The sequence below is a fragment of the Amblyraja radiata genome, chromosome 18 (genome assembly GCF_010909765.2).
Source record: "Amblyraja radiata isolate CabotCenter1 chromosome 18, sAmbRad1.1.pri, whole genome shotgun sequence".
Classification (NCBI taxonomy): Eukaryota; Metazoa; Chordata; class Chondrichthyes; order Rajiformes; family Rajidae; genus Amblyraja; species Amblyraja radiata.
The window spans coordinates 6791130-6802647 of NC_045973.1; positions in this window are offsets into that span (position 1 = coordinate 6791130).

Sequence of the window (11518 nt, forward strand, 5' to 3'; positions counted from 1 at the left end):
TTATATGGTTATTTGGTTATAATTTCCTCAGATATGTCCGATCACCCTTCACCATGTGACTGACACCAGTAACAAAGGTCAAGTCTGTGGATCAAGGTCAACTCTCGACAACCCTTTAGCCTAGTTTTGGTTCATTTCGGGCTGAGATTGGATGGATAGATTTTGTTACATGCTCATACCACACATAATCCACCGCATTATACGAATGGATAAGATGTTGTTGTTATTAAATTAGTTTACAATGGGAATTAAGTGTAATTTGGGGGTAGATAAGGAGTCATTCCTTGGATAAGGAAGAGCTGCTGCAGACTACAAAGAAGTCTTTAGTTTAGTGAGACTCAGCTAACCAGCACAGTCTAGTTTAATTGTCATCACCTCCACATTCCGTCTGCCTCCACTATCTATTCCGCCACTGTTGCCGTGGCAACAATCGGTCTTACCAACATCAAGAAAACCACAGCGCTCGAATGGGTAAACCGCTCATCTTGTTGAATGCAGCATTCCCTGCTTGGTTTTTTTAATATAAAAGGTTGGAAAAAGTGTTGCTTTTGGGTAGTAATTTGGAAGAATTGTGCTTCCCCACGAATCAGAACTTCACTGGAGGCACAGTTTGTAGATTGAACACATCCATGCATGGGCGTGGACTCATAAAGATGTGGGCGGCACGGTGGCGCAGCGGTAGAGACAGTGCTGGAGACCCCGACTACGGGAGCTTCCTGTACGGAGTTTGTACGTTCTCCCCGTGACCTGCGTGGGGTTTTAGAAACATAGAAACATAGAAAATAGGTGCAGGAGGAGGCCATTCGGCACTTCGAGCCAGCACCACCATTCATTGTGATCATGGCTGATCGTCCCCTATCAATAACCCGTGCCTGCCTTCCCCCCATATCCCTTGATTCCACTAGCTCCTAGAGCTCTATCTAACTCTCTCTTAAATCCATCCAGTGATTTGGCCTCCACTGCCCTCTGTGGCAGGGAATTCCACAAATTCACAACTCTTTGGGTGAAAACGTTTTTTCTCACCTTAGTCTTAAATGGCCTCCCCTTTATTCTAAGACTGTGGCCCCTGGTTCTGGACTGGCCCAACATTGGGAACATTTTTCCTGCATCTAGCCTGTCCAGTCCTTTTTATAATTTTATATGTTTCTATAAGATACCCCCTCATCCTTCTAAACTCCAGTGAATACAAGCCCAGTCTTTTCAATCTTTCCTCATATGACAGTCCCACCATCCCAGGGATCAATCTCGTGAACCTACGATGCACTGCCTCAATCACAAGGACGTCCTCCCTCAAATTAGGAGACCAAAACTGTACTCAATACTCCAGATGTGGTCTTACCAGAGCCCTATACAACTGCAGAAGAACCTCTCTACTCCTATACTGAAATCCTCTTGTTATGAAGGCCAACATTCCATTAGCTTTCTTCACTGCCTGCTGTACCTGCACGCCAACTTTCAGTGACAGGTGTACAAGGACACCCAGGTCTCGCTGTACCTCCCCCTTACCTAACCTAACCCCATTGAGATAATAATCTGCCCCCTTGCTTTTGCCACCAAAGTGGAAAACCTAAGGCTTAATTAACCTGAATATGCTGAACCTTATGACTTGCACATTGATTATTAATTGAAAAATTTAGCTTTGCTTTCTACTGTATTTACATAAATCAAGACAATTATTCTTCAGGATTAACATAAATTAAGATTTAGATTTTAGAGAAAAAAATGCGGAAACAGGCCCTTCTGCCCACCAAGTCCGTGCCGACCAGCGATCGCCCCGTACACTAACACTATCCCACACAAGCAATGGACATTTTACAACTTACCTATGCGGATTACCCTACAAACCTGCACGTGTTTGGAGTGTGGGAGGAAACTGGAGCACCCGGAGAAAACCCACGCGATCACGGGCAGAACGTACAAACTCTGTACAGACAGCATCGGTAGTCAGGATCAAACCCGGGTCTCTGGCACTGTAAGGCAGCAACTCTACCGCTGCGCCACCGTGCCACCCAATATATATTAATGCATGTAGACAAAAACGCTGGAGAAACTCAGCGGGTGAGGCAGCATCTATGGAGCAATGGAAATAGGCAACATTTCCGGGCTGAAACCCTTCGTCAGACATTAACGCATTCCTTTTTACGATTAACACATATTAACATATATTGAGATATAGAATGTCTGATTCATATTTTGTGGTCACTTCAGATTATTGTCCTGCTCTGTGAATGGATCACAAATTGATCCTGGTGACATTGCAGAGAAAATTTGCAGCAGAAGCAACAGGAAATAAAAAGCAGATTATTGTCCAGGTTGCGGAGGTTATTGTGACAAGTTTAAATTTGAAATCTCTTAAATCTCCTGCGATGGTCATGGTCTGCTCGATGAAGGACGATTTTCATAGAAAGTTATTGAACATAAATCAGGGATAAAACTGGCCCCAGGGACTGCGTGGAAGTGCTGTTGCCATCCCCGAATCAGCACTCAGGCATATAGACATCTCCAGGCTTGTTGCTTATTAGCAGTGCAGGAAGGAACTGCGGATGCTGGTTTACACCGAAGATAGACACACAATGCTGGAGTAACTCAGTGGGACAGGCGGCATCTCTGGATCGAAGGAATGGGTGACGTTTCGGGTCGAGACCCCTCCTCACTTCGGGTGTCATGGGAGAGGGAGACACAGAGATAAGGAAGGGTAAGGTGTGAAAATGGGACACCCAAGGTTCAGTTCAGCTCAGTTTAGTTTATTGTACCGAGGTACCGGCCTTTGTTGCTGAATCTGAAGGTGGAGAGAGTTGGCTTAAATTCCTGTGACTTTGTGAAGTTATTGGAGGTGAAAGCAGCAAAGGTTAAAGGAGATGTGCGGGACAAGTTTATTTTACACAGAGAGTGACGAGTGCCTGGAACGCGGTGCCAGGGGTGATGGTGGAAGCAGATACAATAGTGGCTTTTAAGAGACTGTTAGGAAAGGCACATGAATATGTTCATGTTCACAAGTGATGGGAGCAGCATCAGGCCATTCGGCCCATCAAGTCTACGCCATTCAATCATGGCTGATCTATCTTTCCCTCCTAACCCCATTCTCCTGCCTTCTCTCCATAACCTCTGACACCCGTAATAATCAAGAATCTATCTATCTCTGCCTTAAAAAATATCCATTGACTTGGCTTCCACAGCCTTCTGTGGCAAAAAATTCCACAGATTCACCACCTTCTGACTAAAGAAATTCCTCCTCATGAGGGCCAAAAGGAAGGCCCTTTTATTCTGAGGCTGTGACCTCTGGTCCTAGACTCTTCCACTGGTGGAAACATCCTCTCTATCGAGGCCTCGAAGTGCCTAGAATGGAAGGATATGGATGACGTAGATGGCGACAGCGAAGATGAGTTTAACTTGGCAATAATGTTCGGCACGGACATAGACAATAGACAATAGGTGCAGGAGTCGGCCATTCGGCCCTTCGAGCCAGCACCACCATTCAATGTGATCATGGCTGATCATCCCTAATCAGTACCCCTTTCCTGCCTTCTCCCCATATCACCTGACTCCGCTATCTTTAAGAGCCCTATCTAGCTCTCTCTTGAAAGTATCTAGAGAACCAGCCTCCACTGCCCTCTGAGGCAGAGAATTCCACAGACTCACCACTCTCTGTGAGAAAAAGTGGTTCCTCGCCTCCGTTCTAAATGGCTTACTCCTTATTCTTAAACTGTGGCCTCTGGTTCTGGACTCCCCCAATATCGGGAACATGTTTCCTGCCTCTAGTGTGTCCAAACCCTTAACAATCTTATATGTTTCAGTAGGATTCCCTCTCATCCTTCTAAACTCCAGAGGGTACAAGCCCAGCCGCTCCATTCTCTCAGCATATGACAGTCCCGCCATCCCGGGAATTAACCTTATCAACCTACGCTGCCCTCCCTCAATAGCAAGAATGTCCTTGTGGGCCGAAGGGCCTGTTCTAGAGCTGCACGGTTCTAAGTGCTATGAAGTAGGCGGACAACTTGAAGTGGTGCGGCCCGCATTTATCAACAAGAGCAGAGGGAAAAAGGTGATTGTAAAAACAGGCCCAGGATGTGGAAATGTTTCCGTTACACATCTACCTGAGGGAACGGAATTGACAGACTTGATTAAATGTTACCCCTCTTGGAAAATGTAAAGATGAAACTACGTCAACCCAACACTTAGATTGAGTCTAAACATTAGGCCCGACCAACAGGTGTTTGGGATGGTGAAGCCATCCAAAAATCTCATCTTAAAATATGCTTACTATAATCCTGATACTTAATAAAACAACATCTTTCAGTGGAGGCTTTTCACACCTTCAAGGTGTTTTAACAGGTGGAAAGGTGATTTGGCAACATGTGGGGTTTTTTTCTCCTTCCTCAATTTCCGAACATTTCTGCAGGAAATCAGTTTCAAGTCTTAAAGTCAAGTCCAATAAACCTAACGGAACAACACTTTAATTATGACATCAACGTAAGGAAAGAGTAGGTTTAAGTTTGAGAAGGGAAGATATATCAACCATGGTAGATGGGCGGCTATGCAGGCGCAGCGGTAGAGTTGCTGCCTTAAAGCGCTCACCGCGCCGGAGACCCGGGTTCGATCCCGACTACGGGCGCTGTCTGTACAGAATCGTACGTTCTCTCAGTGGCATGCGTGGGTTTTCTCCAAGAACTTTGGTTTCCTCCCGCACTCCAAAGACATACAGGTTGGCTTGGTGTATGTGTAAAATTGTCCCTAGTGTGGGTAGGATAGTGTTAAAGTGCGGGGATCTCTGGTCGGCGTGGACTCGGTGGGCCGAAGGGCCTGTTTCCGTGCTGTATCTCGACACAAATGTTTTTGAGAGTTCGTTCTTTACTCATTTGTTCCGACAGACGCAAGTTTACTTGGGAACGCTCCTAACCAAAGATCCCGTAGCGAGCAAGATAGATCACTCGACGAAAAAGACGTAGTACGGTCATGGGCAGATTCTTGGCTAATTTTCGGCCCCATTTCCGTAACCGGCTTCCGTCTCTGCACCAAAAATCCCATAAGATACTAGTGCGGAGACGGAAGCCGGTTACGGAAACGTCCTCATAAAAATAAAAGTTATTTGGTAAAAATCTTCTCATTTTCAGAATTATAATTTATGAACACAAACTGTTCCCCAGCAACGTTGATTACACTGCGAGTCGGGTCGGGTCGGGTTACGGAAATGGATGAAAAAAAGGCCCACGTTCCGCTCCGTTGCGTACTACACGTCAGCCCATTGCATTTAGCAGGAGTGGTCCATCTTGCTCCGCTATAGGATCTTTGCTCCTAACTGCTTATGGGCGGCCTGTAAGAGAAGCGTGGATTAGAAGATTTGAGGACCATGTGATCACATTAGGAAGATGATGAAGCTTGTTTACGGCTTGTCGCCACAATTGAGGAGAGGGCAGGCTATGCTTCCACAAACACAAAAGGAACAGTTTTAATTCCCAGTAGGAATGGGAATGCAATTTGTGCAGGGGTCTGAGTGGGAGGCCTGCTGCATTTTGGCCATTAAGATTTCATTTGACTGGTGTTAGGCAGCTGCCTCTCTATTTATGCAGAGTACAGACAACAGCAAGTGACTGGTGGGTGGGTGGGAAGCGGGATGGGTGGGCAACATAGCACAGAAGGTCGGCATGCCACCCACCCGGTTACAGTGTGTGGGAAGGAACTGCAGATGCTGGTTTAAATCGAAGATAGACACAAAATGCTGGAGTAACTCAGTGGGACAGGCAGCATCTCTGGAGAGAAGGAATGGGTGACGTTTCGGGTCGAGACCCTTCTTCAGGCCCGGTTACAGTGGCAGCTCTACCGAGCGTCACCAGCAGAAGCTTGCTCGATGGTCAGATCCTCCACGACTGAAGAAGGGTCTCGACCCGAAACGTTGCCTATTTCCTTCGCTCCATAGATGCTGCCGCACCCGCTGAGTTTCTCCAGAATTTTTTTCTGTCATCCTCCAACTTAGAGGTTAGAGACACAGCACGGAAACAGGCCCTTCAGCCCAGCGTGGCCTTGCCGACCAGCGATCACCCCGTACACGAGCACTACCCTACACACCAGCAGTAGCTCCCGGGGAAAACCCACGCAGGTCACGGGGAGATCGTACAAACTCCGTGCCGACATCACCCTTAGTCAGGATCGAACCCGGGATCTCTGGCGTGGTGAGGCCGCAACTCTACTGCTGTGCCACCGTGCCGCCTCTTTAAAACAAGGGATCACTCGAAGCCAGAAGGTTGTGTGCGCACCCTAAATGGAACAATGTCTTGATAAGACCACACCTGGAGTATTGCGTACAGTTTTGGTCTCCTAATCTGAGAAAAGACATTCTTGCCATAGAGGGAGTGCAGAGAAGGTTCGCCAGACTGATTCCTAGGATGGCAGGACTTTCATATGAAGAAAGACTGGATAGACTCGGCTTGTACTCGCTAGAATTTAGAAGATTGAGGGGGGATCATATAGAAACTTACAAAATTCTTAAGGGGTTGGACAGGCTAGATGCAGGAAGATTGTTCCCGATGTTGGGGAAGTCCAGAACAAGGGGTCACAGTTTAAGGATAAGGGGGAAATCTTTTAGGACCGAGATGAAAAAAACATTTTTCACACAGGGAGTGGTGAATCTGTGGAATTCTCTGCCACAGAAGGTAGTTGAGGCCAGTTAATTGGCTATATTTAAGAGGGAGTTAGATGTGGCCCTTGGGGCTAAAGGGATCAGGGGGTATGGAGAGAAGGCAGGTACAGGATACTGAGTTGGATGATCAGCCATGATCCTATTGAATGGCGGTGCAGGCTAGAAGGGCCGAATGGCCTACTCCTGCACCTAATTTCTATGTTTCTATGTTTCAGACGCGTTCAAATCAAGCACTGTTTGTTCCACACAGGGCACTTCCAACTGTGCAAAACTGAAAGCAGTGCGGTGAGAAGACATATACAAATCTGCTCTTTATCAGGAGTCACGGAGAAGTCATGAAACAATTCATTAAGTTCACGTTTTGGGAGCCAAAAGACACAGAATTCTTTGTAAAACCTCTGTTGCTACAACAAAGCAACTTTCATTACCGAGGGCTAATGGACTCAAGTTAATGCGCTCCCTGACAACGTTCCAAATACCTTTCTAACTTTGTAACGTTTCTTGAAAAGGAATACCGAGAAAACATTTACTTGGGACATCTTATTATTATGGTTCAGAACTGGCATGGGACCAATTAACGCCTACAAGACAGAAACCTATTGCATCTGAAATATAGACACGGTGCTGGAGTAACTCAGCGGGTCAGGCAGCATCTCGAGAGACGTTTCATGTCAGGACCCTTCTACATAAGTTCATGAGGTCAGAAGTGATAGGAGCAGAATTAGGCCATTCGGCCCATCAAGTCTACTCCACCATTCAAGCATGGCTGATCTATCTTTCACTCCCAACCCCATTCTCTTGCCTTCTCCCCATAACCCCGTACTGATCAACAATCTGTCAATCGCAGCCTTATAAATATCCATTGACTTGGCCTCCACAGCTAGTGTTGTCAACTTTCTCACTCCCAAATAAGGGACAAAAGGTCAAAATAAGGGACAAATTCCCAACGGCAATTCGTTGACCGACTGGGTGAATGATGAGTTGTCCCGAGTGCTGGACTGCACACAAAGTCCAGCCGGTGGGACCAGCTGAGGTGTTTTAGCCAGGGCCGCGCGACGTTGCGCGCAAAATCCGGCGCCCCATCCAACTCATGAACCGATGATCGGCCATGAGATGGAGGGGTGGTGGTGTCGGCGGTAAGCGGAGGTCTGAAGGTCGGACAGCTGACCGGGCTGCCGACCGATGGGGCCACGGGCGAGGCGCTGCTGCTGCTGCTGCTGCACTCCATGGGCTGCACTACGTCGGGACGGGTGAGGCGGGGCCGGACGCGGCGCTCCGACCCGATAGTCCCATCGACCAGAGTAGTAGCAGTCAAATACGGGACAAGGCAAGGGAAGGCAAGGCAACTTTATTTATATAGCACATTTCATACACGAGGCAGACTCAAAGTGCTTCACATAAAAACATGTCATACAATAAATGAAATAATAAAATGAAATAAAATAGAAGAACTAAAAGAAAAGAAAAGCAAAATTAAAAATGCATTATAAAAAGTGCAAAAGTTAAAAGTGCAATGTAGTTAAGATTTAGCTGAAAGCTAAAGTAAACATAAAAGTTTTCAGTCTTGTTTTAAAAGTGGTCAAAGTTGAGGCAAGTCTTAAATCTTCAGGAAGTTTATTCCAGCTATTTGTTGCATAGTAACTAAATCCTGTACGGGACAAACCAATTTAGCCCAAAATACCGGATGCCCCGGCTAATACGGGACAGTTGGCAACCCTATCCACAGCCTTCTGTGGCAATGAATTCCACAGATTCACCACCGACTATAGAAATTCCTCCTCATCTCCTTCCTAAAGCTATGTCTCTGTAATTCTGAGGAGATGCCCTCTGGTCCTAGGCTCTCCCATTAGTGGAAATGTTCTCTCCACATCCACTCTATCCAGGCCTTTTACTATTCGGTACGTTTCAATGAGGTCCCCCCCCCCCCTCATTCTTCTAAACTCCAGTGAGTACAGGCCCAGTGCCGTCAAACGCTCAACGAATGTTAAACCAATCATTCCTGGGATCATTCTCGTAAACCTCTTCTGGACTCTCTGCAGAGCCAGCACATCCTTCCTCAGATATGGGGCCCAGTAAACTGCTCACATCTGTTAACCCACTCACTCCTGGGATCATCTGCGTCTCAAATATAGATCTGTGCCACTGCAAACAGCAACCTTCAAGATCGATGTCCTCATGTCTGGATCCACAATGGCGGTACAATGCATCCACATGCTGGAACTACCACATAAACCTCAGGGTCTAACGCTGCCACATTTGACTGCATCTGTGCAAGCCACCTCTGACGTGATGTCATCCTTACAATATTTAATTGAGGTGCCTCCACAAGCTCTGCATTGACAATCAGATTTTCCCCACACACACACACACATGGGTTTGCAAGCATCCCAAAATGGCTGATCGATCTCTCCCAGCCCCATTCTCCTGCCTTCTCCTCATAATATGGCCCTGTCCCACGGTACGAGTTCATTCCAAGAGCTCTCCCGAGTTTAAAAAAAAAATCAAACTCGTGGTAAGCACGGAGAATGAACGTAGCGGGTACGTCGGAGCTCGGGGCCGTCTCTTAGCGGCTCGTAACGCTAACGGCAGGTACTCGGGAAGACTCGCCTACGGCAGGTAAGCAAGGGAAGACGCGTGAAGATTTTTCAACATGTTGAAAAAATGTCCACGAGAGCCCCGAGTACCGACGAGTGGCCATTACCGTAAATCTCCGAGTTTGAATCAGGGCAAACTCGGGGAGAACTCTTTGAATGAACTCGTACCGTGGGACAGGGGTTTAACTCTTGACCCCCGTACCAATCAAGAATCCATCAATCTTCACCTTAAAAAAAATATCCATTGGCATCATGATTGTAATGGACATCTTGGATTGCTGGGCCTTTTCATGTGTAGGAAGGAATTGCAGATTGTGGTCTGAGGAAGGGTCTTGACCCGAAACGGCTCCAATTCCTTCTCTCCAGAGATGCCGCCTGTCTCATCGGTTCTTTTCCTGTGCTGTGCTGCTCCATGTTCTAGGACATGTTAATGCTTTATGGGGCATCCCATGGTGCTAGATTGGTAAGAAATGAACCCATGCTGAAAGCTTCCGTGGTTCCCCTAGAACCTGCCATGTTTTACTATTATGGTTTTGAAATGACTGGAAAAAAAATACTTAATTGAATTCTTTTTTTTTAAATTGGCTGTGAATGGTGGAAAATGTGCTATTTGCAGAGGATACTGAGAAATCCACCAGTGCGCAGTAGGGATTCACACTAAATTAGTTCGCAGAGAGCGAGGGTTTAGACAACAAAGCTAACAGCAGGCTGCAAGTATTACACACAATGGCTTGCTTTTGTAACCCAGATGTGGGAGCAGAGGAGCTGGCACAGATGGATACCTAGTTTGTTTCGAGTCCCACCTCACTTTGGCTTCAAGAAATAAAATTGCTTGCAGGGTTTGCAAAATATAACGCCACACTTTGGAAAGCGACGGGGTCATTTGGAGAAGTCTGGAGGAACTCTGGAGGAACTCTGGAGTCCAGAGGAGGGTCTCATAGAGTCACAGAGTCATAGTGTGGAAACAGGCCCTTCGGCCCAACTCGCCAACAAGGTCCCAGCTACCCTAGTCCGCTTGATCCATATCCTTCCAAACCTATCCTATCCATGTACTTGTTTCTTAAACAATGGGCTAGTCCGAGCCTCATCTACCTCCTCTGGCAGCTTGTTCCACACACCCACCAACCTTTGTGTGAAAAAGTTGCCCCTCTTCCTCTCATGATTTTGTACCTCTCTATAAGATCTCCCATCATCCTCCTCCGCTCCATGGAATAGAGACCCAGCCTACTCAACCTCTCACTATAGCTCCAACCCTCTAGTCCTGACAACATCCTCGTAAATCTTTTCTGAACCCTTTCAAGCTTGACAATATCTTTCCGATAACATGGTGCCCAGAACTGAAGACATTCACACTAGTTTTTTTTTAAATTTCAAAATAGACTTTATTCGAGAAATAAATATATACTATCCAAATAGTGTTTTATTTTGAGACTTTGTTGTACTCCTGCTTTTAGAGAAATGTGTAGATGCACGTTTGCGCAGCGGTAGAGTTGCTGCCATACAGAGACAGAGACCTGGGTTCGATCCTGACTGCGGGTGCCGTCTGTACGGAGATTGTAAATTCCCCCCGTGACCTGCGTGGGTTTTCTCCGGGTGCTCCGGTTTCCTCCCACACTCCAAAGAGGTACAGGTTTGCAGGTCAATTGGCTTCTGTAAATGTAAATTGTCTCTATTCAATTCAATTCAATTCAATTTAATTTATTGTCATTTGGACCCCTTGAGGTCCAAACGAAATGTCGTTTGTGCAGCCATACATTACAACAAATAGACCCAAGACACAACATAATTTACATAAACATCCATCACATTGCTGTGATGGAAGGCCAAAAAAAACTTATCTCTCCACTGCACTCTCCCCCCCGATGTCAGAGTCAAAGTCAAAGTCAAAGCCCCCGGCGGGCGATGGCGAATTGTCCCGCGGCCATTAAAGCCACGCCGGGTGATGCAAGGCCGCACACCGGGTTCTTGGTGTTAGAGCCCCCGGCGCGCGCTCGCAGAGTCCCGCAGCCATTCCAAGCCGCGCGGGGCGGTGATGTAGGCCCCGCTCCAGGAGCTCTTCAACCCCGCAACTCGGGCGGGAGAAGTCGCCGTTGCGGGAGCCCTGAAAAGCGGTCTCCCTCCAGGGACCCGCGGGCTCCCGGTGCCGCCGTCCGCCAGACCCGCAGTTGCAGCCACCGAATCACCGGGGGTCGGGCCGCAGCAGTGCTCCACCACAGCTCCACCCGCTCCGGACTCGGCCAGCTCCGCGACGGTGAGGTGAGTAGTCGGCACCACAGCCCCCGGTCTTCCT